Genomic DNA, 27708 nt, shown 5'->3' on the forward strand with positions numbered 1-27708 from the left:
ATGTGGCACTCAGTGCCATGGTCTGGTTGACATGGTGGTGTTCAGTCATAGGCTGGACTCTGCGATCTCAAAAGTCTTTTCCAACCTAGTTCTTAGGTCTTGTGATTCTGATGAGGAATGGCTGAGGGAGCTGAAGGTGTTTAGCCTGGAGCAAAGGAGGCTCAGGGGTGACCTTACTGATCTCTACAGCTACCTCACAGGAGGTTGTAGCAAGGTTGGGGTCAGGCTCCTTTCAGAGAATCACAGAATGGTTGGAGTTGGAAGGGACTTCTTATGATCATCTAATCCAAGCCTGCTGCTAAAGGAGGTTCACCTAGAGCAGGCTGCACAGGATTGTGTCCAGGTGGATTTTGAATATTAATGAAGAAGGAGAGTCTAAAACCCCTCTTCTTTGATCTCTTAATTCTACTTTTCCCAAGCAACAAGAAGTAGGATGAGAGGAAGTGGACTGAAGCCACACAGAGAGGGTTAGATTAGATACTAGAAAAAACATATTCTCTAAAAAGGTTGTCAGGCATTGGAGCAGGCTGCCCAGGGAGGTGGTTCAGTTGCCACCTGTGAAGGTGTAAACGTGGCATTTAGGGACATGATTTAGTGGTGGACTTGGCAGTGCTGGGTTAATGGCTAGACTTGATCTCAAAGGTTTTTTCCAACCTAAATGGCTCTATTATTCTAAGTTCATGTTATTTCAGTAGTGACCTCTTTTTTTTCCTAAGGTCTTTAAGTGAGATATAATAATGTCCCTCACTTATGTAACCTGGTTTGTATTTATGTATTAAATAGATAAAAGTACAATAAGAATCTGTTCCTGTAGGGGAGAAGATAGCTGTGCTGGCTTGTTACATAACTGAGCCTATAGTAACTACAATGACCAGTTCAGAAAAGGTGGTGAATATAAGTTATAGAAAGGTGGTGAATATAAGTTATAGGGTGCCTCTGTTACGGCAAGGCACAGGTTTTGTGCATTGAGTGAGCAGTTGCTGAACATACAGACTTAAGCTTGGCTGCTGAGCAGTTTGGTAGAAATAGCTGTTTCTTTGCTTCTTAACAGGTAAGGAAATAAAACCTGAGAACAATATATATGAATCCTGCTATGAGGTATAATAAATGGAGAATTGGAGCTGGACTTTTTGTAACCTTTGGATAATTGCTTTCAAAACCAGAAAAATTTTTAATTCATACTACTTAGTGAAGACTAATGTTGCAAACGTCTATCCTTTATTGGAGTTTGGTATTAGATACTGTGGATTACCTTTACACAGAGGTGTTATTTGTTCAGAACATTCTTCTCTTTCTATAGCTACAGTGCTTTGTTTCTAAATGTGCTGTTCTGCCTTCTTTTCCAACAGTGCAACCTCATAATGTTTTCAGCTCAATACCTGACTTCAGCTATCCTAGCAGATAACTAGAAGGCTGCATTTGATAAAGGAGAAATAGCAATCACAGTCCTGACACAAAGTAAACGAAGGACACAGTTTTCTAGAAAATGGAGTAATGCAATAGCAAGAGAATTAGAAAACAATGGGATATCCAGTCTGCAGAGCTCCCCGGAGACTTTCTCCTAAAACTACTTGGAGAAATGTGCACTTGCTTCCAAGCATATTCAAGAAGATTTTGCTTAAAATGCAAATATGGAGGGAATTAATCTGAAAACATAAACAGTTTGTGAAATATAAAATAGAAGAATAAAATGCAGATTCAAAAAAGAACCTGCTAGAATCACTCAGATACAGGTCAGGCTATCTCTAAAGCATTTCTTTAAGGTCAGATTTGACTTATATTTTCTCTTTTTGTCCTTGACTGAAGGATATTTATATCTCACAAAGCATTTAAAAGATAAACAGAACAAATGCACGAAAATAGTTTTTTAAATCCATCCGTAATGTGTTCTCACGCTTTCGGATGAAAGAGGATAAAATTTAGATTCTACCAGGCTTTTTGACTGTGCAGCTTTGTTCCAACAAAATAGTCTTAGAGAAAGATATTTCAAAGCATAAAATAGGCATATGCTCCCTAGTCTTTTTATTGAAACTCTTCTTTAGTTAGTGGATCAAAAAGCCTGTTACAGATTTTCTGAAGATTGAGCATTAAAATGCAAATTGTTTTTTAAAACTATTTTTAATTGCTTGATATTTCTCTGTAATGTTGTTTTTAAGGAACAACAAACGTTGTATACAGTTCCAGAATTGGCACCTCAGAGAATCTGATGTATACAGTGCTGAAGCTAAACTAGGTTTAGTGGAGAAATGATTCTGATGCCTTAGTAAGTCTCCAAATCAATAACATATGCATGGCTACCACTGGATGCTGTCACAGGACAGTCAGGAAGGGCTGTTGTCTCTGAACAAGAAGTCACCCAAAATAGAGAGTGCCTTTGGTTGCTGACCTTCTTCCCAAGCTTTTTTGGTGGGTTTTTGGATTTTTTTTTTCTCTTTTATTTAGCTTCTGTTGCTGTGTCACTATAAGTAAATCATTCCTTACAGAGGAAGACAGAGAGAGCCTTGTAACAGAGGCCAGAGTCAATTCCTCTTAAATGCAGTATAAAGTATATTCTGAAGAATTTTTTTGTGTTATTGTGAAGCTTCTAGAACTCATAAAATAGCTCTAATAGCTCTGGGTTCCCAAAATAGCTCTACTGTGAGACTGCAAGGTATTTGTTTGTTTTGTGGGCTAGGTGCCAGATTATTTCTGCATAGAAATGCGTTTGGAGAACAACTTCACAGGCTTTCTTAGCCCTGACAGGACATTCTGTGCATGACTGCAATCTGCTCTCTCTCCAAATTTGTTAAAATGCTTTTTATTGACAGCGAATTTACCTGCTGAATTTAGCAGAAATAATTTGCTTTTGGTAAAAAGAAATGATCCTGTGTGTCTCAAAAGACAAGCCCATCCATGTGCCTAGAGAGCCGTCACTTTCCACCACTTGAAATGCCATCTTTTCCCAATAATGGCACTTGAGGAGTTCTGCCCCCCTGTTCCAGGGAGACATGTTAATCCAGTGTTGTACAGACGCCTGACTGCCCCTCCTTGAAGCTTTGGTTTGGCTCTTTGGCTCGAAGGTTGTAGGTAGCCTGTTGGCTGAGTTATTTGCGAATTGTGTAAAACCAGGATCACATTCACTTGTGGTGTTGGTTGACACTGGTCTGTGGGACTGCCCAAGCACCAGGAAGCACAGATGTCACTCACCAGCAAAGAGTTGGGTGGCACTTAGGTTTTATTGTGGGGAAGGGGGGGAGAAGCTTGCCAAGGCTTTAGTTTTGAGGGGATACTTCTGAGTAACATATGGAAAGTTGTGTGTCATGAAGGCTTTGATTTAATCTGTAATGTAATGCCGATTGCAGTTCTTCCCATTTTTCAGTGCTAGTCATCTCTGGCCCACCTCTAGAGATTGGCACTTTTTAAATGCAAATTATCTCTCAGGAAAGATAAAATTGCCTATATTAAAAACCTTTTTTCAGAATCAGTGTTTTCCTGTTCTGGTAGAAGTCCACTTTGTCAGGTTTTGGAGCTTTTTATCAGATGGGGAAATCTTGTTAATGCTGAAGAAATGTTTGTAATAAAGAGAAAAATCTGAAAAGAGTGAAAACTTTTCTCAGGAGGGCATAGCCTTTATCACCAGAAAGCCAGTGTTTGGTGGATCCTTTGCTGGCTGTAGAGCTGTTTCTGAAAGCTTCCCTCCTTCTGGGGACTGACTGTCAGGTGCAGCAAAGCGTTGAAAAGGAAACCTCTCAAAGTGAGGAGGCAGCATAAGTAGTGGATTAAGTGGTGTTTAATTGCCCTAATGCAAGTAAGGAGGGTATTTGGTATTTTATGAGGTCTCTGTACCTTCACATTTGCATCAGAAGTACCTTTTCCTGCAGTGGCCTTTGTCCATGCTGTGCATATGATAGTGACTGGTACTTAATGCAGTTATAGAAAGATTGATGTAGTTGAAGAGAATACAGAGTCAGGAGTTGCTGAGGGTGAGTTGAGTTGTGAAATGGAGGTTTTTTATCAAAAAACCATCATGTGCTGTGTTTTTGTGCTTCATGGAAAGACTCTAGTACTTCAGTACTTTGTGTCTTTGTTTTCATCTATTCAGCAGGCTGATAGATAAATCACATATTTTATATGATTAGTTTCTGGGAGATGTATCAGCTGTGACTGTAAAAAGTTTTCTGTAATGATATTGTGAAAGAAAAAATTGGTGAAAGGATGGGATGATATCAAAACAGGGTTTTTTAAAGTAGTAGAAGAAATAATGAGATGCAAAGATGTGATGAAGGGGATTCAGTGAAAGTTGACCAGCTGAATTGGGAAAGTCCAATCCTGCTTTTATAAATTTGACTAGTTGCCCTAAATGGCCAAGTTCACCTCTCCATAAGTGTTTGTGTTGAACTATAATGAAGTATATAATTGACCTTATTTCATGCAGTCATCAAATTCTCCATTCCATCAAATTCGGTGAAAAACAGTGTTGTGGAAATTGCACTGTACATTTTCTAAAGAAGTGTTTTTCATAAACTGAAAATATCTGGAACCAATTTGGGTATCTGGATTATCTTATTACTAAAAAAAACCCCAAAACTTAAGAACTTCGCATATAATGATATGCAATATGAGATTTGAAACATAAAATGAAAAAGCCTCTTTTCATAAAATGTAGTACTTTGTTCTGTGTATTTAAAAAATTCTCTAGGTATGGTAGTTTTGAGTTTTTGTGCTTTCATCCTAGTATAAGCCTAAGCCACCCTCTGATCAAGTAGTTTGCCAAATATAGTTATGTTTCCATAATATTCTGGATGTGTGCCTAATCTCTTCTTCACATATGATTCCTGATTTTTACAGAGCTTGACATCAAGAGGTGTTTCTGAAGTACAGAAATGTAACTGATACCCAGATTGCCCCTTCACATGCTGTTGACATCCAGGTGAAGGGTCTATTTCAGTAATATACCAAGACATTAGGTTCTTCTGCCTGTATTTGGACATCTAGATAAATACCATGGAACTCAGTACCATCAGGTGTTCATTAACTTTCAGTGTTTCTGTTAGCAGGGGTTCAGATTTCAGGCTCATTTCTGATCTAAGTATTCAACAGCAGACTGTTGTCCTTGGAAAATCTTCTACTCAGCTTGCTACGTGCAAGTCTGGTGACAGACCACTCATATATGTTGAAATGCATCAGCCTGTTTGAGATGGTAACTAATTAAACTTAATCAATTTCTAAAGTGTGAAATTGGTTAAATGACTGGTTTAGCTACAGAACTGTCATTTGTTGCAAAAGGTGAATGGAGTATTTTGCTACCCATTATACTTAGGCTGTGAAAAGCTGACCCAGCTGACCCTACAGTAATTTGGTGACCTCAGAAATTAAAAGAAAGTTCTTCATGTCTTTCTAAAGCTCTTACAGATACATGCTGCAATTTAGTACGTTTCCCCCCCCCAACACTAAAAAATTAGGAAATTATTCTACATACTGGCCACTGCAGTTATAAAAGGTATTTTTAGTCTTTAGAGGTTTTTTTTGGCTAATATGTGTGTTTAACCTTACAAAGGATTCTTCAGGAATACCATAAGCATTGTTTTCCTGATCTTGGAAAGTCCTCTTCTGTGTCTGTCTGCTTCCTTTTGCCTTCATCACCCAGTGCCTCATTCTCAACCCAAAATAATCAGTCATTTGAGTGATGTTAGTTTTAAAAGCTCAGATGATGTTGATTGAGAAAATAAACTTTCAAGTATAATTTCAATCTAGCATATTATTCTAGAAATTCAAACTGAAGTGTTTGTATTTCAATTGAAAGTGACAGGGAAAGTATTCTTTGTACCACTTATGAATAAATTACCACAATGGTAACACAAAAAACTAGAGATGAAGGAAAGTGTTCATTTACATTTCAGTAGTTAGAAGGGCAGTATTTTCGTGGTTGCCTCATGTGCCAGAAATGTTCCTTTTAATTTACTCTTAAGTAAACACAGATGAGTGGGATTTTTTTTCACCACTAGTTTTCACAAATTTCTGAGGAGCATGGTTAAGTTTGAATGATGGACTTGTTACTTGCTGGGCTAATCAGTGCACAAAATCACTTCCAAAACGAAAGAGTAATTATGTGGGGTAGGATATGGAAGGGAAATAAAGTAGTAAAATAAAGTTAGGAAGCTCTTTGAAGATTAAAGCTGCAGATTAAACATTCATGAATAAATTATCAAAGACTTTATCTAATGGCTAAACCTTGGAAAAAGCTTGACAACACTCCTATGTCTGTTTTTCTTGTTTGTCTAAAATGCTTACTTTATATAACTGTAGAAAGACTTTTTTGTTCAAGAGAAATCATTTAGTTTAAAAACATTCTGACTTTCTCCACAAGTGATTTCTGTCATTTAAAGGAAAATTTTGTTTGTAAGAGCATACATCTGGCAAGTTTTCAAATGTGAGGCACAGGGCTCTGCATTTTTTTTCTGAGATTTTTTGTTGTTAGCTTTTCCAAAAGAGAACATGAAGTTTGTATGTTACACTGCAGAGTTCATCTGCCTGAGTTTTTATGTGATAATTTAAATACCATTTTTTTTTCTCCTGGTTTCTTGGTTCTTCTAAGAACAGTTATGGAGGGGTTCTGAGTCCTTATGTTATTATATGTAATTCACTGAGTTGCTAGACATTGAAGTAGTCATGGGAGGTCAGTGAGGTACCCGCTGGGAGGGAATCTCACCCAGTGTTGACATATAAGCTATAATATACTTATTTGGCAGGGCAGATCCAGTAGGTGCAGCGATTCCTATTCTACAGAAAGGTCTGTATCACAAATTAGAGCTTCAGTCGTACACCTCAGACCTGTGCTGTGGCAGGGGAATGGGATACTCACTCAGCAGTGTGCGGATCACAGCTCAGTACCACACGTAGCAGTTGTTCTCCTCAGACTGCAGATCCTACAAGGTATCTGAATTCCAGGCATTGCATTTCTCCCCTCTGACCACTCGGTGGGCCCTGGGACTATTGTCTTAATTTTTTATTGCTCTCTACATTAGATCATTGATACAGTCATGTAGCCCCGGGCCAATCTCTCTGACTTCCTCCTTCCTTGGGCTAATTAGTAGTTGCTGCTGTGGTTTCTGTCACCCTCTGGCTGCCTGCCTGTATGTGACATAAGAAACATTGCCTTTGTTATCCAGCACAGGCTGCGTTCATCTAGTCAGTTTGAGCCACACAGGTTTGGTTAAGTCTCATTTATTTAGGTGGTGCCTTGGGTACATTAACATCAGCTGTTGTGTATTGTGTAAATCAGAATTCTGGGCAGAATATTAACTAGAGAGGCTAATGGTAGCACCACAGGAAAGTTGTGCAGGTGCCTGCTGGTTTGAATATTGTAATAAAGGGAGTATTCTGCACTACCCACCTGTGGTTCTGCTCTCCCCATCCTATCCATGCCAACTTCTGTGTTCTCATGTGGAACGGAGCCACAGAGCTTAAGTAGTTGAGTGGTTAAAAATTGGATTTTCAAAGGTATTTTGTAGAAGCTTTTTTCTTCTCAAATGTCTTTGCCTGAAATACAGTACTTCCTCAGTAACTGAGTTTTGGCAAGATGGAAGGGTGCCTAAACCAATATTCTTTTATTTTAAGACTGACACTGAAAGGTGGTTTTGTGTTTTTTATTGAGGGATATTTTTTTTAGTGATTTTTAATTTATTCTTTTTAGGTAGGCAGCGACTGTAAATTGGCTGAAGAACCTGCAGAACATCAGAGAAGTAGCTACTAATTCAGTGGCACTTGGCTGAAATCCTTTTCTAGAAAGCAAGACAGTATCTTTCAGTGCTGAGTATGTCTGTACTTCCAGCTTATAAAGTCACTTTCTCAGGGACCTTCTTGCTTGTAGGCTGATACTTAATTCATTCTAAGTGTGTAATAATGATCTGAACACCACAGTATGCCTATCTTTTTCCTAACCTCTAAAGGTAGCATATATAATTCCTCAATACATATGGAACTATATGATTCTGTGGTAAAGAATCCTTTGGACATATTTCTACTAATCCTCAGGTTTTTGAGATTTAAGATGGTTTAGGAAAGAGGTGTAGAGTTGTTAGACCTTTTTTGAAGAATGTACCAATGCAGTAAGTACCAGAAATCTTGCAGATCATATTCAAGGAAACATATCTTCAAATTGATGGAAACTTTCCTAGAATAGAGCTGACTTTTTTTTGAGACAGAAATGCTGATTCAGATTCAGAGGGGAACTCTCAAAATCATTATTAGAAATATTTTTTCCTCCTGTACAGTAATATCTTAAGGAAAGAGAGAAAATTCAGACTTTTGATTTTAGTGGGGCTCTGTATCCAGCTCCTGTAATCCTTGTCTGTAGGCCTGTATAAATGTTTTCCTTTGCTTGCTTTGAGATGCTGAGAAAGCAAAGTGCAGAAGAGGGCCTCCAGGTCCTGACCATACATCCTGTACATGACAAATGAGCACTTGGGTTATTTCCATTTTGTCAGGAGGTCTGTCCTGCACCTGTGCAAATGATGGCTCGGGAGGTGGATCTGGAGTAATGCACTGGGTCAGCATGTGGCAGTGGATCAGGCTGGTATTAACTGAGGCAGCATGCCTGGATGTTTTGCAACACTTTTGTCCGCACTGATGGTTCCATTTAGAGATATCAGTTCAAATTCTTTTCGGTGCTGAAAAGCTTTAAAAGTGATGAAAGTTTTGAGTAGTCCTGAGGGACCATATTGACTCCATGTATGGGACTCACACACCGAAAGGTTTCACAGAATTCAGGAATAATACCCACAGCATGAATCACTAATGCCATTGCTGAGTTGCTGGGATCCAGCCATGATTCCTGCATTTCTTGAATGTCGCCACTGCATCAGCTTCTCGGGACATTTTGTCCAAACACCAGGAGGTTGACAGGCAGGTCCATGTTTGGCCTGCATCATTACTTACACTCTGGTGCTGTCAGTGATGAAACTGTATAGCATGGACTCAGAGCTGACTGTAGGTGACAGCAGGTGTTCCATTACTCACTGTCTGATAACCCTTTTCTTGCCTCAACCCCTGCTGACCAGCACAATGCAGCATACCATTCCACTGGACCTCTGACTGAATCTGTTTGTGGCACTCAGATAATGCTCTCTAGGTGCCGGAAGAATGCTGGTGGGGCTTTTTACTGGCTCCTTGAAAGATCCATGAAGGTACTGTGATTTCTGTTTTACTAAAACTGGATTCCCAAGCATGGAGCAGCAGCTGATGATGAACTAGCCCTAGTTTGCTCTTTGGCAGTATGTTGATCAAATATCTCAAGCTGCTTTGCTCACATCATATTTACCAGCATGATCCAGAGTCTGCGATGATTGTGCCTGGGGCCTGGAAAGATTTAACAAGCAGCCTATAATCACAAAGAAAAAATCAATTAAGAATCTGGAATTGTCTCCTTCCATGATATTCTGGCCTCAGTGTGTGCTAACAGCACATCACATGGATGGTCTGCAATGAAGACTTCATAAAGGTAGTCCAGTTCGAAATTTTTAGGGCTTGTTGGTGCTGCACTCTGCAGACCTTTACAAAGACAGAGGAAGCAGCTTCTTGTCTCATTGTGAGCATCTCTCAGGTGATTTTTAGTGCTTGATAGTGTGACCCCTCTGAGCAGGATCTGTAGTGGAAATTTATCCCTTTATGGTATTTAAAATATTTGCAGCTTATATGTGTGCTTACCTTTGGGATAGGTGTCTGTAGTTGGTTCTATTTGTAGAAACATATATATTTATTTCTAAAAAGATGTTAATATAATTTTCGTGGGTTTTTTTATATGGCTGCACATATTTTTTTCCTATGAAATGTGCATCTGGTATGGTCTCAATATTTATGATCTTTTCTATAGTGAATCATGTTTAAATAGTGGATTTTGGTTGGAGTGGGAGGCATAGAGTGAATTATTTCTTATTCTTTATCCAGGACTGTTTTCTAAACTACTCCATATTGGTTATTTTTCTCATTTTGTGAACCAGACAATGCTGAATGAAGATGCTGTATGTTTCATGGAATAGTAGAATCATTTTGGCTGAAAGAGAACTCCTAAGGCCATCTGGTTGAACACCCCTGCCATGTGCAGGGGTATCTTGCAAGAGCAAGGGACCTTGCACTTTGGCCCTTTGGAACCTCATGAGGTTCCCAAGAACCAGCTTCACAAGTTGGTCCAGGTTCCTCTGAGTGGCATCCAGTCCCTCAGGCATCTCAGTTCCACTGTCTGTGTTTGTGATGAAGACATTGCAACCAGCTGCTTAATGTTCACAGTCCTTTTGTCCATTGTACAGAGCATTACAAACCTTATTCAGAGGCTGTAGGTTCAAGTATGTAAATGGGCAGTTGTATTTTATTTGTGGTACCACAGATACTGTATTTTATTTGTTGCATTAATAAGAGTAAGCCTTGGGAAAACATCTTAGACCACACTGCATTCTGTGGTAGCTGAGTAATAAAAAGATATTTGGAAGCCAAAAGACTTACTTCTAGTTGTGAATACAACCGGGAGCTATTGCTGTGAATGACTTTCGTTTACTGTTTCAAATTTTGAAGATCTTTTGCCCTAGTGGATGTAATGTGTGATCTTTGATCTAATAAATGAAGTGGGATCCTATTGAGGGCCTGTTAAATGTAATGTGCCATTCTACTTGCATGCTCCTATTGCTGTTTTGTTAAGAGGGTTGGCTGTTCATATCTTGATTTTCTCAAATATATTGCACCGTAATAGTCTGTAAGTTTGTTTAGCACCTGTTCAGGATAAAGAGCTGGCAGGGTGCACAATAGAAATTGCTTTATAATGTGACCTATGAAAAGTGCTTTGAAATTGGCACAGTCTTGTGCCATTCCCGCTTGCTTCCAAGAAAAAAATACCATTAACTCTGGCAAGATAATGTGCCCAGATATGAAATCCATCACCTTAAACAATGAGAAGCTGACATAGCATTGTAATTGTACCAGTGTGGGCATTGTGCCCAGCTGCAGATGTCTTTAGAGTTCATTGCTTTAGACAGGAATAAAATCCCAGTCTGCACGTTTGCATGTGGCTGTTGTGGAGTTGGCATGAGCTCCTGAAGAACAGAGCTGGCTAATGAGAAAATAGTTATGCCTCCTATAGTGAAAATGTTAAGTCACTGATGTGAAAACATGCTTATCTATCTGGGCTGATGCAAACTATTACTCTGGAGCAGGTGATGTGTAGATGTGGCCTTTTAAAGTTCTTGCAGTGCTTGGTAAATGATCCCTCTTATTAGCACTAGTGAATTTTGAGAAGTAGATCTTGACATTGAAATATCTGAACAATTTATTTTTAAAAAGATTTTAATGTTGAAAAAAGAAAGCCTGCACATACTGGTTGGTTTTTTTTGTTTGTTTGATTGGCTGGTTTTTGTTAACTTTGAGGGTTTTGTTTCGATTCATTAAATACCAGTACATATTTCTTAATCCTGTTGCTGTAAGGTTTGAATTGAAACACATACTAAAGACTGTTGTGATGAGGTAGAAACTTTACATTTTAATTTCAGAAATACCCACAATATGGTGAGAAGATTAAATATTTTCAGGCTTGAAATGTGGAGTAGTGTATTAATACTATGAGCATTCTAGATAATAGGTGTTGACCTTGCACTGACAGAAACAGTAATAAACAGTGTAATGTAATATTATTCTCATACATAATAATCCTATTAAATAAACCTTCCAGATTCAGCTCATTATGATTTGTGAATATGAACCACTTAATCTCTTCCCTAATGTAGTAGTTTGGATAGTGGGGGAAGTAGGGACAATCCACAGTGGAAAACAGAAGGTAGGTTAGATGCTTTTAATGTTCTTGACTATGATTTTGCAGTAGGTGGCTGATCTAAGAACTGGTAGTAAATCTCCTATCTCCACGTGAAAAGCATAGGAATTGTAAATACTGAGTGATGCATGTTCTAATTTGAGCTTTTAGCTTCTATATTTTTCCAATTCATATGTTGATGACATGATCCTGAGAGCCAAAATGAGTGACTCCTGATAGAAGGAAAATAAAAAATTACTGCAAAGATGTTAGGGGTACTGAAAAGTTTCATAATATTCACATATGCAGCAGGATTCTAATTTAGATACCATTTTCAGTCTCAGTTTCTTTAGGCTGTGAAACTGAGTTTTTGTCTTGACTAAGAAGGTAGTTTGAACTCTTGTAAGAATTTTTGGTATAGTCCTCAGAATGCTTTTTTGCTGTGCTGATGTGAAGATAACAAAGTAACAGTTGTGTGCTTGTCAGATTTTCATTACTTTAATTAAAAAACCTCAACAAGGAGCTACTAATTTCAAACACTACATATTGTATCCTTTAATCAAAAATTGTCATTCTTCTGTACTGAAGGAAGTTTTCAACATATGGTTTGGCAATTGGGAAGACAAATTGACAGTTGCTTGTGATGCTGTACAAAATGTGAACATGGTTTAAGAAGGATTGCAACCTTCAATCTGACTTTTTTTGGTAATTTACTTATGTGACAGCATCTTGAGTTTGAAAAATTAATTATCTAGAAAAGGTGTGATGTCTATGCACTTCACTGGTATGGGATGTCTTGACAATCTCATGCAAGGGAAAAATATTGAGATAACTTTGGTCAACTGGCTAGCATTTTCATTGTGCAAGTGTGCTGTGAAGACTGCCCAGATGCCCTTAGGTCTCATGGGAAGCAAAGAAGTATCTGGAAGATGATTCTATACCGACTAGCAAGCAAATATGAGGTAGTCCAGAAAAATGAGATTGATCCTTACTTATGAGTGGGTGCTGGCTGCAGGAGGCTGTGATGACTCTTTGGATTTCAGGCAGAGGGTGGAACAGAAACATCCTTGCACCTTTACTGTAATGAAAGAGCACTTTGCCCTCCTGTATGCTATTTTCTACCCTGTTTTGTCTATATGGTGCAAATCTTCTTAGTGGAGGAATGATACTTTTGTAGTCATGGCTGAAGTTTTCAGCTCTCTATGATGTTTTAAAAACATAGTGATAAGATTTTGCATTGCATGCTGAGCATATTACTTGGGTACCAGTGCTAATTCAGTGCATCTTGATTTTCTGTATGATAAATTCACTGTGTGGGAGAACTGCACAACAGCATTGAACAGACTCTTTGAGTTGTTTATGCAATTTAGAAAACTCTGGAAGGTAATTTCATTAATCCCCTACTGATCCTGCTCCAAAAAATCTGTAATAGCCAGAGGATATAAATACATGAAGATTTACACAAGCTCCACATACCTGCAATTTTACTGGTGCTAAGACACTGTTTTCCATATTCAATCTGTTTCTTCAAGCAGAATTAATGACCTTGTTTTCCTCAAGTATTTACATAGATTGCATACTTTAGCATAAAAAAATTGGAATGCACACTTCCTGATTATGAAGAAGAAATAATGACTTAATAACCTTAACATCTATAGCAAAATGCTTCAGAGGAAATAAGTTTTTGCTATGCATGGCAGTCTGATAAATGAGGCAGCTACTTATGAATTTGTTGTCTCAGTGGTTTTTTTTTTTTAGATCAAAGGTATCTATTTTTACCTTATCTCTTTTTTTTCATCTTTTGAATGCTGAAAAATTATGTTACTGTGCTTCTGTGCTTCAGAACATGAAATCAGTCTTATTTAAAATGGACAGTGTACCAGTGACACTGCTAGCAATGGTGCCAACAGCAACTGGGTTTTACTTAAGCATTTTGTTCTCTACATCTCTAGTGCTTTATAGAGGAAATTGTAATAGCCTGTGTGCTAAACACATATTTTTGTCTTTGTTGGGTTTTATCTTTAGAGGAAAGTTTGCTTACATCTTGCTATGCTTCAGAAGAAAGGTACTAAGAAACTACATATTGCAAGCCTGAATAATCAGAATCAGGGTTTGATCATAGAGTGCTAGTTGCATTTACTGATTGTTCCATAAGTGAAGAAACAATCTGTTTCATTGGCTATTGTGATAATGGGATCCCAAAAGACATAAAGCTTCTCTCCCTCCTACCTTTCCTGACCAAATGCTTGATTTTAATAGGTAACAGCCTATTAAACACCCAGACTCAGTATCTGGGTGTCAAAGTACTCTTCGTGGGGAATTCAGCAAGAGTTTCAAGAGCTTTAGAATAATAGGCCACCCCTATTGAACTCTGATTGAGCTTCTGAGTGACCCTGTTTCAGACTTCTGTCTTCTCATCTCTCCTCATCCAAAAGCAATTTTAATGGTACTTGTCTGATATCACACCAGTAGCTGAGTGGATGTTCTTTTCCACAGGAACTAATACAATTAATACAATCTTTCAAAAGGATAGATGAATAGTTAAAGGTCTGCTTTTAAATTGTTCATACATTTGTTGCCTTTAAGATTTCTCATGACAGTTTCTGAATCTGTCATCTAATTCAATTAAGCTTGTTTGGACTAGAGACTCATATTCACTAATCATTAAATTTGTGGGGGATTTTATTGTGTGGACCACAGGAAGGGGCTGCCTCCCCTGGCTCTGCCAAACCTTGCTTCCTTTGCCATGTGTGTGTGCTTATGCACTGTGGCACTGTCTGCTTTGTGGCTGTATTTGAAAGGCCACAGCAAACAGGTGGCTTCCCAGTGCCTTTTCACATGGGTAGGCTTTTGCTGATTGCATTCACTATCACTTTAACTAGGGTAGATATTTTAGTCTTAATTCGGCACTGATGTTTGGGCTTTGATATTCAGCAGATGGTCATGACCTTGTAGTAACGTCTGAGAAATATTGCCAGACCCCCTAGCATGCTTGCTCGTGAGTGGCATCGAGGAGTTAGTCTGTCTCTTTATCCAAGAGAAATTATTCAAATTGCTGTCTGGCTTGCCAAGTAGGTTTATATGCAAACTATAACATGTTCCAAACATCATGGCCAAGTTAGTGTTTTGTTCAGGAACATATGAGTTCATGTCACTGATTCTGGGATCTAAGTAAAACTGCAGCCTATTTTTTCTTTCCCTGCCTGAGAGCTCTGCTCAGATGTTTTCCCAAGAGGAAGACTGGACACTTTTAGCAGGTCTGTGGCCTTTGCTAGGACATAGCTGTGCCTGTAAGGGGGTATGAGGATGACTCACTTCCCGACTCAGTCCTAAAGTTTAAACTTTGAAAAGAAGATTCTTTGATTACTGCTTAACCTTGACAGGGGTTACAAGTACAACTTCCCATTATATGATGAATATAGCATTTTCCTGCCTCTAGTAAAATGCAACACTTAGTCATAGCAAAGTGCTAATGTTTAACTTCTAAGTTCTACTCTCAGGACGTTTAGGTACAGCACCATATAAATTTATTAACTCTGGACAGCATTTAAGATGTAATGCAGAGAGCCTAGTGCTTTTCAACATCCCCTTCTTTTAAGACTGTGTTAAGTCATGCTGTCCATTTCACTAAGAAAGATGTTTGTAAAAAGTAGTTTATTCCTTTTGTGACACATTGCATATGTCACATCTGGGCAGGTTAAGACTGTAACTCTTGCTCAAACATCTGTACAAGGAACAGCCTTCCATTATGATCATCTCCCTGAAGGTTCAGTTGTGATGCTGAGAGCCAGATTTTCAATAGTTTTGCACATGTCAGACTTGTTGCAGCTTGACTTGTAGGTAAAAAGCCATGATCTCATTGTTTCCAAGCTTGCTATGTGTTATTGTCATTTCACTCCCAATGTTACTGCAACTAGCTGCTGGTGGAAAGCTGCAGTTGTGTTTTGTAGATAGAAGACCAAGAGCAGATTGCCCCGTTTTACAGTGAGAGATGTTTCCAACTGGCTTATGCTCATCCCCACTGATGCATGGATGCAATTTAGAAAAGTATGCTGCTATCTATAATTTGATTAACTTTATTGGCTTCAGTTCCAACTGATACTCCATGCTAGTAGTAGGTACGTAAAAACTTTGTTAATGTCTTTCTTTTACTTTCTGAAAATACTGTGAGTAAATTTTGCACCTAATCTTCCTGCATAAATAGTGAGTTATGTGTAACTGGTGTGTTATTTATCATCTTATTTGCAGAGCAGCATATGTAAACTATTACATGTTAGAGGACAGTTAGTTTTTCAATATATTATGAAGAATATCCATGACATACTTTTTGCTTGAAACTCTGCCAAATCTCAAGATGCTTCTTTCAAATTCAGCACTTGTCCAAGTAAAAGCCCCACAGCTTCAGGGGAAGATTTGCCTCAGTCAAAGCTGATAAGGCCCTCTGGAATTGCCTATAAAGTAGAAAGCTCCTCTGTGTGTGTGCTAGACTCTGAGTGTATATTTGTGTGTCTGGCAGTCTAAAATGATAGCTCAACTCCATTTGCTTTGCTTGAGATGGAATTTTTTTGCTTATTTCTGCTGCTAGTTCATTTTCTTTGTATGGGTAAAGGATGAGCAATATAAATTAATATGGACAGTCATTCGATTTTTGGTGTTTCTTATTATGTCACGGGAAGGATCTTGGTAAAAGAAAGGGCACAGGTTCCACCTGTGAAAAGGCAATAATAGAGTGGATTAAGTTCTTTAAGTTCAACATGGGGTTACAGTTGGCTGACAAAGTTACAGCATTGGATGGTTTCCAAGCTACCGTAGATACAGCTGGTCACAGAGAAGCAGCTGAGAGCATCCATTCTCTTGTGCTCCTTTCTGCAAGTTCTCCATATGTGGGATGTGTACTAAGATTTACATTTGTATCAGAACATCTTTGAAACTTAAAAACCATTGGAAGAATGTAATGAAATAAGTCACTGCAGTGGTATGAAAGACTTTTATGCATTAATTCTTTAATCTTTACTCTGAGCCGGACGTAGTACAACTTCCCTTGGTTATTCTCTTAAATTATGAAAGAGACCTGCACAGCAAGAATAATCCAAGTTCTGGTTGTTTTGGCATCTGCTGGAGTCTTCTTTTATTGTCATTATGCACTGCACTCACATCTCAACCTGAAGTAATGTCCAGTGGATGAAAGACAAGCTGCTATATTTCATGAATGCTGTCTCATGAGAGTGTTTAAAGCATGGGATATTGCCCTTTCTCAGAAGGTTTTTTTGGGGGTAAGTTTGCTATTGGAAATAATCAAGACTAAGAAGCAGGATGTAGCCCAGGATAATAAAAATATTATACTGGTGTCTGTCAGGTTGAATAATCTCCTTGGAAACCAAAGCCTGTATCACTGCTAAAGTTCACAGGCAGCTGTAAGATGTAGACCAAAGTAAATATATTGCTTCCTCTTTATAATTTTTCGTCTTTTTCAATTGTGTACCTCCTGTATTAATTCAGGCAAAATATTTGGAAGCATTTGTCTGCAGTTTGTTATTTTCCCTTTCCATAGGTGAATGGTGCATCAAAAAAGGGAATTTTTTTAGATTATACCGGAGAAACTGACATTTGTAGCTTAGGAGTAAGGCAATCCTAGCACAATTTTTATTTATGTCTTTACTTTTGCTTGTAAGCAATAATTGTGCTGCTTTGCTGCTGTTATGCAATAGAGACTTATTGAACCTTTTAAAACCACTTATTATTTTTTGTAATTAGAACTAACTTGTGCAGCTGTCACTAAGCTCCTCGTCAGATGATATATTTATTATGTTAGAAACAGGAGGAGGCACGTGAGTAAGACTTTGAAAGGAATATGCAGTGCTCAGGATAGGGTTTTATGTTTAAATGGGTGATCAGCATGTGTGTGAGACCAAGATGATTGCAGTACCAGTGCCTGGCTAGTTATGTGCTGCCTTTAATCCTGTGATATTGTGTTTCATTGTCTCCCAGTACACTACTGTCACAACTGAAATAAAAACCCTCTGAATTCAATGAACACTTTAATCTGTCATCATAATCACGAACTCTTGTCAATCATGGCTTAAAAGTTAAGCATGCGGATCAAATCTGCAGTAAGAGGAGACACCTGGACTCCACATTGCAAGTGGAGATAGTCCAGGATGCTAAAAATTGGTTTCATTTGTGTTGTACAGTTTTAACTGAATACAGTGTTGATGTTGTTGTTCTTAATTTTTAAAAAACCTGGAAAGGTTACTCAGTGACTTTGCAGGAGAAACTTTTTAGAATAATATGAAACTGATATGGCAAATTATGTGATGGGAATTTTACTTGTTTGTGGTAATACTTTGGATTTTAGGTGTGCTCTTGAGCTGAGAAGAAAAATCAGAATACATAGAAAAGTTGGATACCTTATAAAAATATCCTGAGTTTTACAAATGCACTAAAACTGAAAGAGACCTCAGTCGCTTCAAAGCACTTTTATTAATTAAAATCTGTACTTGTTGAAAACTCCTGTTCTATGGTGAGCATTCAGAGTAATCTGAATTGTGATGCTTAGATAATTTTATTCTCATTACTGCCAGTGAAAGTAACATCAGCAATTGTGATCAGGGTTGTGAGGACCTGACATGTTGCTAGCATTGCCTCTTCCCTGTCGTTGTGAGACTGGGTTTTCAGTGGCTTACTTTTTTGCCAAAAAGCAACTGCAGTCTGTTGTTTTTTCTTTGCAAGCAGGACCAGATGTTTAAGAATGAAAGCTAAAGGAAACATATTCTGGCTTTACCTCTTCTTTGTCAATTAAGTCTCACATAGCTGTAATTTGGAGTGAAAGACTGGGATTTAACCTTGGCTGATATCAGGTCTGTGTGACCTTCTTCTGTTGCCACGTGTGGTTAAAAGATGGCAACTCAACTTCCACAAAGTTAGAAGCCTTGGAAAAATCATTCTTTTCATATGCTAAACATATCCCATGTTTGCACTGAGGTGAGCTATCCCAACTGTTCCAAAGCAAAACTAGCAGCCTGTGTTTCATCTACCAAGAGTACCAAGAGTGTTTCTAATCCTGGTGTGGGTGCTTAAGCAGCACTTTTGTCCAGCTGTTGCACCTAGCTTGCTGCTGTACTGGGCCTGGCAGCTGAGATCCACATGGCCAGCAAGGACAAAGAATGCAAAAAAAAGAGCAAAACAAGCAAACAAAATCAGATGGATGAAATGTGAAGGGAAAAGGACATGAGGAATGTGGTGGGAAGTTACAGCAGAAGGAATAAATTTGTGTAAGACTTGTGAGGAAATAGGAAAAGCCTTTTTAAGTCTACCATGGTGTGGGGGCTTCAAGTCTTGTGTGGTCCACACATCTAAGCCTATGACCATACTGCTGGATGTGGGAGAGGTGTTCTTTTTCCATGAGGAGAGAAGAGATGTGCACATTTAGTTGGTTGGGGAAGCTTTGAGGCCATGGATTTCCTCAGGTTAGAATGTGCCTTCAGAGAAGGGAATGACCAAAGTCTCCCATGCACTTGCAAGGCCATGAAAGGCTTAGATGAAAAATCACTCAGGCACACAAGTAGCATTGAAGCCACAGCCAGGATGGATGGCTGCTCCCTGCTACTGCATGGAAAGGTATGTGCCATTCACTGGGGTTGAGGGACGTACTGACTACCATGGAGAAGTCCTCATTTCACAGCTACACGACCTGGAATGCTGCAGTCCTTCTCTGTCCTTACCTGCAGCTGGTGTCACTCTGGAAATAGTAGGGAAAGAATGACTTGGGGATAATAATTTGACTCTCTACTTGAGCCCTATTGCTTCCAAAGCACTGCATTTGAGAAGGATAATATACTTTGCATCATTGTTTTGTTCTAATTATTTGTTATTATTTGTTCTAGTTATTTTCCTGATGGCAGAACTTTGACACTGAGATATAACATGACTTCCTGAAAGGTGGATGGAAGATTAGCTTTTAAAGACTTCTCATTCTGAGGATTTTGCTTTTATATGACTGCAATTGTACCGTGTAGTTACTTTACCATCTGGCTGGCTGTGTGTCTTCAAAAAGCGTCTGAATTTCTTTCTAAAGTTAATTCAAATTCTGTTGAGGCTGAAGAGTAATTTAATTCTGACACTTGATTTCTTATTTCATCCATGTTATTATCTGAAAAATTTAAATGAAGCTTAAATAGTTTTTCTCAATATGACATATGCTTTTTGCATCATAGGGCCAACTATTGATATGGCATGATAATAATACAATGGAATGGCCAGTTGAAATGATAATACTGTCATGCCTTGCTAGTATAGAATAGCTATCCCTACACGGTTCAGCTGTCCCTCAGCAATATTTGTCAGCCAGGTGATAGCAGCTATTTCTGTGTTTGCAAGATGACCATGTGTGCTTGGAGTGTTACATGTTCATTAAAATAGTTTAACAGCCTTACCAATAAAATTTAGTCTGAACCATCAAACTGTTCCAGCTCAGGCTACTACTGGGATCTATTTCAGACTACTTAGGCAAAATAGATCATAATTATATCTGGACACAATTGCTGGGATCTGACATGCATAATTTCATTGGTTGCCTTATAAATGTGAATCTTCACTTCTGACAGTATTTTAATTATCATTAGTTACTTGTGTTCTGCCACAGCTCTGTGGTGATGCAGTAACCTGTAAAAAATGCAAAGTTCAAGAACCTATTCTTTCTGCATTGTTAATTCTTCCTAAAATGAGCTTATGAAAGCAGCAGTGTTTCTTACCCCACTCCTTCTACTATTGAACAAAAAAGAAAGAGAGAAAATGTCATTATGATTGAATTTTGTGACTGTAACACACTGTGAGACTTCTCTGATTCAGAAAGTTTTGATGTATGTATGATTAAGTCAGTGAAGGCATTCCTAAAACTACAGGGGTCGCCAAGGACATGGCCAAAGTGTTGGCATACATAAGGATAAAGTTAAATGCAAAATATGCTGTAACTCTGTTAGGGAAACCAGTGGCTCCACTTTTGCTGTCCCTATAGAACATGAAAATCACAATAACATAAAAATGCAGAGAAAAAATGGTAGGGGGAGGATCTGTAGAAAGAACAACTTGCTCTCACACCTCTTACCTGTGTTAATAAGGTCACGTGTGGTATCTGTATAAAGCAGATAACCCGCCTTATAATATGGCTTTAAGAGAGGGTACATGCACCTGATATTTTATGTAGTGTTTAATGAACTCAGGCTTCAGGTTGGGATGGGAACTGGTAGCCAGCAGAGCATCTAAAGGGGAATATCCATTAAAACTCAAGCATCTAGCCCCAAGGAGCAGTACCAGAAGCATTCACAAAGTTTCCAGGCAGCTTCAACCCAAAGAATCATCTGAGGGGTTGGCAGGGAAATCATTACTTCAGACACTCCAGAGCCTGAATATGAAAAAAAACAATCAGGTGTAATACATTCATGCCAGAAAACTGTAGCTGTGAGGAGTGCAGCTGGAGGGAGAGAGAAGTGGAAGTTGTGTGGTGTTTAGGGAGTGCTCAAAACCCAGGATTACTGTGAACCATCGACTGTAGCTGTTATAGAGGGAAAGCATCCTTGGATTTACAGGTGGGATGGAAAACAGCTGGTGACAAGTGGTGTCCCTCACAGCTCCTTCTTGGAACTGGTGCTCTTTAATATCTCTGTCAGTGAGATATGACAGAGATATTAAGCAAGATGGAGAGCAAGATGGAGAGCACCCTCAGGGAGTTTGTAGATGACACGAACTGAGCAGTGCAGCAGACACAACAGAAGGACAGGATGCCATCCAGGGGGACATGGACAAGCTGTAGAAGGGGGCCCATGAGAACCACATGGGGTTCAACAAGTCCAAGGGCAGAATGCTGTACCTGGGCCAGGGCAATCCCAGACATAAGCTGAGACCAGGAGAAGAACTCATTGAAAGTAGCCCTGTGGAGAAGGACTTGGGGATTCTGGTGGATGACAAGCTGGACATGAACTAACACTGTGCACTCACAGCCCAGAAAGCCAACTGCATCCTAGGCTGCATCATGAGAAGCAAGGCCAGCAGAGTATGCTGTGGCCAGCACAGAGCTCCTTAGCATAAGGATATGGATCTCTTGGGGTGAGTCCAGAAGAGGCCACCAAGATGGTCAGAGGGCTGGAAACCCTCTCCTGAGAGGACAGGCTGAGAAAAGTGGGATTATCCAGCCTGGAGAAGACTCTGGGTGGAACAGATTACCCAGAGAAGCTGCAGATGCTACTTCTCTTACAGTGTTCAAGACCAGGTTGGATGAGGCCCTGAGCACCTGATTTAGAGGGTGGCATTCCTGCCCATGCCAGTAGTGTTGAAACCAGATGATCTTTAAGGTTCCTTTCAAGCCCAACCTTTCTATGATTCTGTGAAAATATATGTATATATGTGTGTGTGTGTGTGTGTGTGTGGGCAGGCAGGTCTGGCTATTTTGCAGGTGACAATAATGGGATTCTTCCTCAGTGGCATCTGGTACTGGTGAAATTATGTTATGCTAGATGTCTCTAATCAGGTGGTATTTAGCATGTACAGAAATGGTACAAATCTGACTTAGGACAGTCAGATTGCTTTGCTGTGAGGATCAGACAGACTCAGTTTTGACATTTCCTCTGCCAAGTTGCATAGTAGTTTCTGACATGTATCCAAGCCATGCAATGCAGTGATACTTCACGGTGAGCCAAATAGATGATGTACTGTGTGTGAAACAATGGATGTTATTTATCCAGCCAGGACTCCAAATGGGGTAGGTAATTTTATGAGGTAGGAAGTTCAGGCAGGCTGTTACAGAGAGTCTGAGGTACAAAGAAGACTGACATGTCAGGTGGAGTGGTTATGCAGAGTGTGAGGAAAGAGGAGTCCCAAGTTTTACATGAGTTAAAAAAGCTGAGAAAAGAAGGGAGAGCAGAAAAGGCTGATAAAGTAGCCTGGAATAGATGCATGCAGAGTTTATATGAAAATGCTCAGCCTTGGAGATAGAAATCTTCCCATTGATGGCAATGGTGTGAGAAGGGACCACAGGTGTGTCTGTTGAATCTCAGGTTGCCCAGACAGACATCCACTGGGTGTGTGCTCAGCCCACTGAGATGTTTCAGTGCTGCTTGCTGGAGGTGGTGACCATCCAGGCAGGTGGAGGCTGGCAGGATGGGGCACTCAGACAGTGTTACCTGGAGCCACCACACTGCTCGTGGCATGTGTATTTCACAGGGGGAGGTGTCAGGCTCAGCAGCTGCCACTCTGCTCCCCACCTGCAGAGCTGGTGCTCCCACAGCTCTGAGGCAGGGGTGCCAGTTTGCTGGGGAGACTCTCTCCCAATGAGCAGTGAGGGGTTGGCTCCCTTCAGTGCCCTGCTCCTTCCTGAGTCACTTTGACAGGCAGAAACGTGAAGTGGGATAAAATGATGACAGCTGGGTTGTACTTTGGAAGCGGAAAGAGTTGGATCCATTTACAGCTTGGAGTGATGGAGCTTGAAATGCAACTGGTAGCAGTTATTTTACCAGTGTTAGAGTTGAGTCAGAAAGGATGGTTTGGTTGGTATAGTTCAGTTGATTGCTGGATATTTTAATCCAGATGATTTCAGCATGGCTGACAGTTTCATGACTGACGATACTGAAGTAATTCTACTACTTTCAGCAAAGTTGCTCAGGATTTATTCTGAGAATGTAGTTGTATTAATTCATTTTTCTGACTTGACAGGCAAAAATCCGGTGTTGCTGTGATCTTCATTTGAAGTGGGATGTCCTTTGAAATAGCCAGGAAAATATTATTCTTCTCATGTGCACGTGGAATACTTGTTACCTTTAACAGTAGCTGTGTGTGTGTGTGGAACCACATATGAATGATGGGCATCAGTAAAAGAGGGAACAGGGCTCTGAACTCTTGTGTTATTCTTAGGCTGGTTTGGTGTAGCTCTTACTTGCAGTGACAATGCAAGTAGGAGCTTAATTAAGCTTCTGGAGATTGTAATAACCAAAGATGTTTCTTTTGATTTGATAATGCCACTATAATTCTTTCCAAAATTAGGAGAAACTTGACATTCTAGATCAGCTGGTGACCAAATGGCCAAGCATTTGATGTTCCTGGTAGGTGCTGATAGAGGAACTCTTATGTTTCACCCACCAAATGTGGTGGGTTTTCAGTTGTTTTATTTTTTTTTTCTGTCTGCTGTTTCTGAAATCTGGAAATTTTTTGCTGTAGTTATATCAATAAATTTAAAGAGTACAGGTGGTTTTGTCCATTTTGTGCAGTGTGGGAGGGTTTTTTTATTTGTGGTGTTTTTTTGGATTTTTGACAGAGTCTTGTGATAGGTAAAAGCTACTTTTTGAGTGGCTGACTCAAAAAGTGTTTGGCTTGAGAAGATAAATTTAGACAAAAAATTGACTTTTAGTTTCAATTAGCTTTTAGTTTCTTTCAATTCCAAAATTTTCATCATAAATATGGAATAGCAGTGGCATTTTTTTTTTATTTAATAGAAAAAAATTCTTTCTAAATTTTCTGTTGATAAGAATTAGTTTCATAAATTATTTTGGAAGAATAAAATAATTTCAGATTTTTTTCAGATAGAATAATATAATTTCAGATATAATTCAACTAAATTAGGGTGAAAATAAAAACCAGGTGGTCTGGCCTTTTATTCTAACTCCCTACAGGTAAGTAAATGTAGTGATCCTGGAAAAACAGTGTTTAGCCAAAGTTGGCTACTATAAACAAGCTTTTGCTTATTGCTCAGTATCATTAGTATTTAGTAACCCAACTCACTCCACTGAGATTCAAATTACAATTTTTCTTCCTAATACTTACATTTTTAATATGAAAATATATTTTAAGACAAAATACCCTTAAAGTAATCTGGAATAAATTCAGTTCAGCATAGACATTTCTGATAGTCTCGAAAAGACTTTTTTACCCCAGGCAGGAAAGTTCAGAGTAGTTATGTCATGTTGAGTGTTTTGTGCAAGTTGTAAAAATCTGTGGACTTGATGTAAGCTGACATTGTCCATAATACAGCTTTATTCACTTCTCCTTCTGCTGTGATGAGTCTCCATCAAATCCTCCAATTAGTACAAAGTTATAAAATTATAGACAGATGGAAAATTAGTATTTATAGAAAAATGCCCACGGTTTTGATAGCTTGAAACTCTTGCAGCTACAGATGATGTGTTAGCAGTTGAGATTTAGAGAAAGCAGCCTGTTCAGGAAAACATGAAAGCTTGTGTACTTTCTGAAGCAGTAGGTCATCTAGCGATGACCATAAATTTCAGAGTTAGTTTTCTGTGAATTGAAACCATCTGTGGTAAACAGTTTAAAATTAGTTCGTTTGTATTGGTAAAAAGTAAGTAAATAGATAAATATACAGCAATTATTTTCTCAAATGATCATCAAAATCAAAAAAAGTTTCAAGATCCATTTCTCGTCTCACAATAAATTAAAGTTTTGCAAATGCCACCACCTTGACAGACTTGAATAGTGCACAGATCAAAAAAGTTTTAATGTGAGAAGAGATACCTGTCACTCAGTGGCCCAGAAATACTGCTGGTCTGATGGTCAGGGGCAGTAGTATGGTTTCATTAATATTGGTCTAAGTCCAGGGTAAGTTTCCTAACCTCAGCAGTGTGGTTACTTTGGAAACATAATAATAGTAACAGTAATTTTTCTGATGATTCACACATTTAAATCTAATAATCTTAGAATAACATCTTAGAATGGATCAGCGTTTGATGACAAAGGAAAGAGCTGAACTGGAGCTGGTTTTTTGCTGTCCCTGTATACAGCTGAACTAGCAACAGAGTGCTCTATGAAATTCTGGTTTCCTGGACAGATTTCATTCCTTCCTAAAATTCATAGCTTGAAGTGACCTTCAGGATTTTCTCTTAGTGACTTTAATGTGTTTTGCTGGTGTGTAGCCAACATTTTTAGTTTCCAAGTTCTGTTCCTTTCTCAAAAGCAAACCTGGTAGTAGACTTGTTTGTGTGTGTGTGCACACTTATAGCACAGTTGAATTTTAATAAAAAGAAATATCACCACCCTGTTTAGGAGAATATTATTGCTATATGCACAATGACATGTCATTACCTGGAGAAGAACATTCTAAGTTTCTCCTGCACATCCATGTTTGTGTTGAGTCCAAGTTGCTCTACATCTGTGTTGTGAGCTTGGGTACAACCCAGGAAATCTCCACAGCGGGCCTCTGCAGGGCTATGTGCATGCAGGGGGAATCTGAGAAGTTTTGGTGTTTGTGGGGGGAGGAAAAAGGAGGTGCAATATAGAAACTTACAGTGTCTGTAACATTCTATTCCCTGTGTAAGAAGTTTCTCTAGGTATCCCTTGCAGGAGAAGTTGCAAGATTCTCCCATACTTAAATGACACTTTTACTGTTTTTCATGAAGCCAAAATATTCATGCTACTGATTCTGAATATCCCATGCTATTCTTGCCTTGTATGATATTGTCTTAAACTTCTATTGCATGATGCCACTACTTTAATTATTGGAACAGGCAAGAAGGATTTTAGTCAAATTTGTGATGCTCTGATAGGAGTAAACCTCTCTGCATTCAAGACTAGAGCTACTTTTCTATTTTCTCGCTCCTCCTTTCTCCTCCTTCTTTTCCTCCCTTCTCCCTTCTCTTCTCTTCTCCCCTCTTCCTCTTTAAAGAAAGCAATAGTATTTTATTCACCTGGAGAACTAAGGCTGTTTCATATGTGTCTTGAAATTGTTTCACTAATGCTGCTTTTCAGCATCTTAGTCTGCTAAGCCAGACTGCTGCAAATATATAATTCAAAGCTATTTAAAAGCTATGGCATGATGCTTCAGATGTTTTGTAAAGTTTAAAGTAGCAGGCCATTTGCACAAAGCCACCTGTGCATCTCATATCCATTACAAACGGTGAGATCCAGCCCCAGCAGAGGTACTTGTGCTCCTGCACGCCTCGCTGCTTCTGGAATTCCACCCGTGCACTCGCCTCTCTTCTGCAGCTCTGAGAGTCCCACCTGTGGCTCTCTGTTCAGAGCAGCCCAGTTTCAGGACTTGTGTCACCAGCACAGCTGCTGCTTCTCCTCCAAGCTGTACATGGAGAAGTGCAAGTGTGCTTTCCTGGCACCTTCAGGAACAGTATGTCAGGGTTACCAAGTAGAGGGGGGAAAGTGTCTGCAGTCTGACATCTGAGATCTGCAGGAAAAAGATATTGAAGGCAGAAATGAAGGACAAAAAGGATTTTTCCTTTTTTTAATTTTTTTTCTTTTTTTTTTTATTTTTTTTATTTCAGAGGTGTCAGCAGAAGCAGGTTATATTATGTATTTGTGGAGAAAGGACAATGAGAAGTAAAAACTTCTCAGCAAAAAAGCATGCAGTGACTAAGCCATTGTCTTGTCTGATAAATAAGCAAATATAACCTGGAGGCAAAGCACCGTACACTGGGTCTGGCAACACATACATTGTTGTAAAATGTTTGGGGGATGGCAAGCCAGGTGTTGATTTCTTCATTTATTGCATGTTTTCAGATAGAGGCTGAAAGCAAATTCCTGAGGATTTACTCTTACAAATAAATACTAATCTTTTAGCTTAATACAGGAATAATTTAATAAAACTTAATGTTCCACAATCTATTTGGTTTAGGATGACTGAAGGAAGGGTGCAGCAATTCTGAGGAATACAAAGACATTTTTGAGAGAAGAAAAGCAACAATTTCTTCTATGGGGTTCATGGTGGAAAGCACAAGAATTGATGGGCTTCAGTGCAGCGAGTTGGTCATAAAGAAAAATATTCCATTCATCAGAACAGTGATATATTGGGGGATAAAAAAAGCCTGTGGAAGTTGCAAAAAAAAATTTAGATGTGGTTAACTTTTTCCTTGAAAAAGAAGGATGAACAGGATGACCTTTAAAGTTTCTCCCAGCCTTTTTTCAGGGAGCCTGTAGTGAGTACCGTAGCTGCC

The 27708-nt window shown here is 39.0% G+C and overlaps 1 protein-coding gene across 1 annotated transcript in view; it reads left to right on the plus strand.

Annotated features, from left to right (window-relative positions):
- COL25A1 (collagen type XXV alpha 1 chain) overlaps positions 1–27708 on the plus strand; it is a 298121-nt gene that overhangs the window by 122580 nt on the left and 147833 nt on the right. The gene's annotated exons all lie outside the window — the stretch shown is intronic.

Source organism: Agelaius tricolor, unplaced genomic scaffold (assembly GCF_023055355.1).
Source record: "Agelaius tricolor isolate 1412-34295 unplaced genomic scaffold, bAgeTri1.0.p SCAF_8, whole genome shotgun sequence".
Taxonomy (NCBI): domain Eukaryota; kingdom Metazoa; phylum Chordata; class Aves; order Passeriformes; family Icteridae; genus Agelaius; species Agelaius tricolor.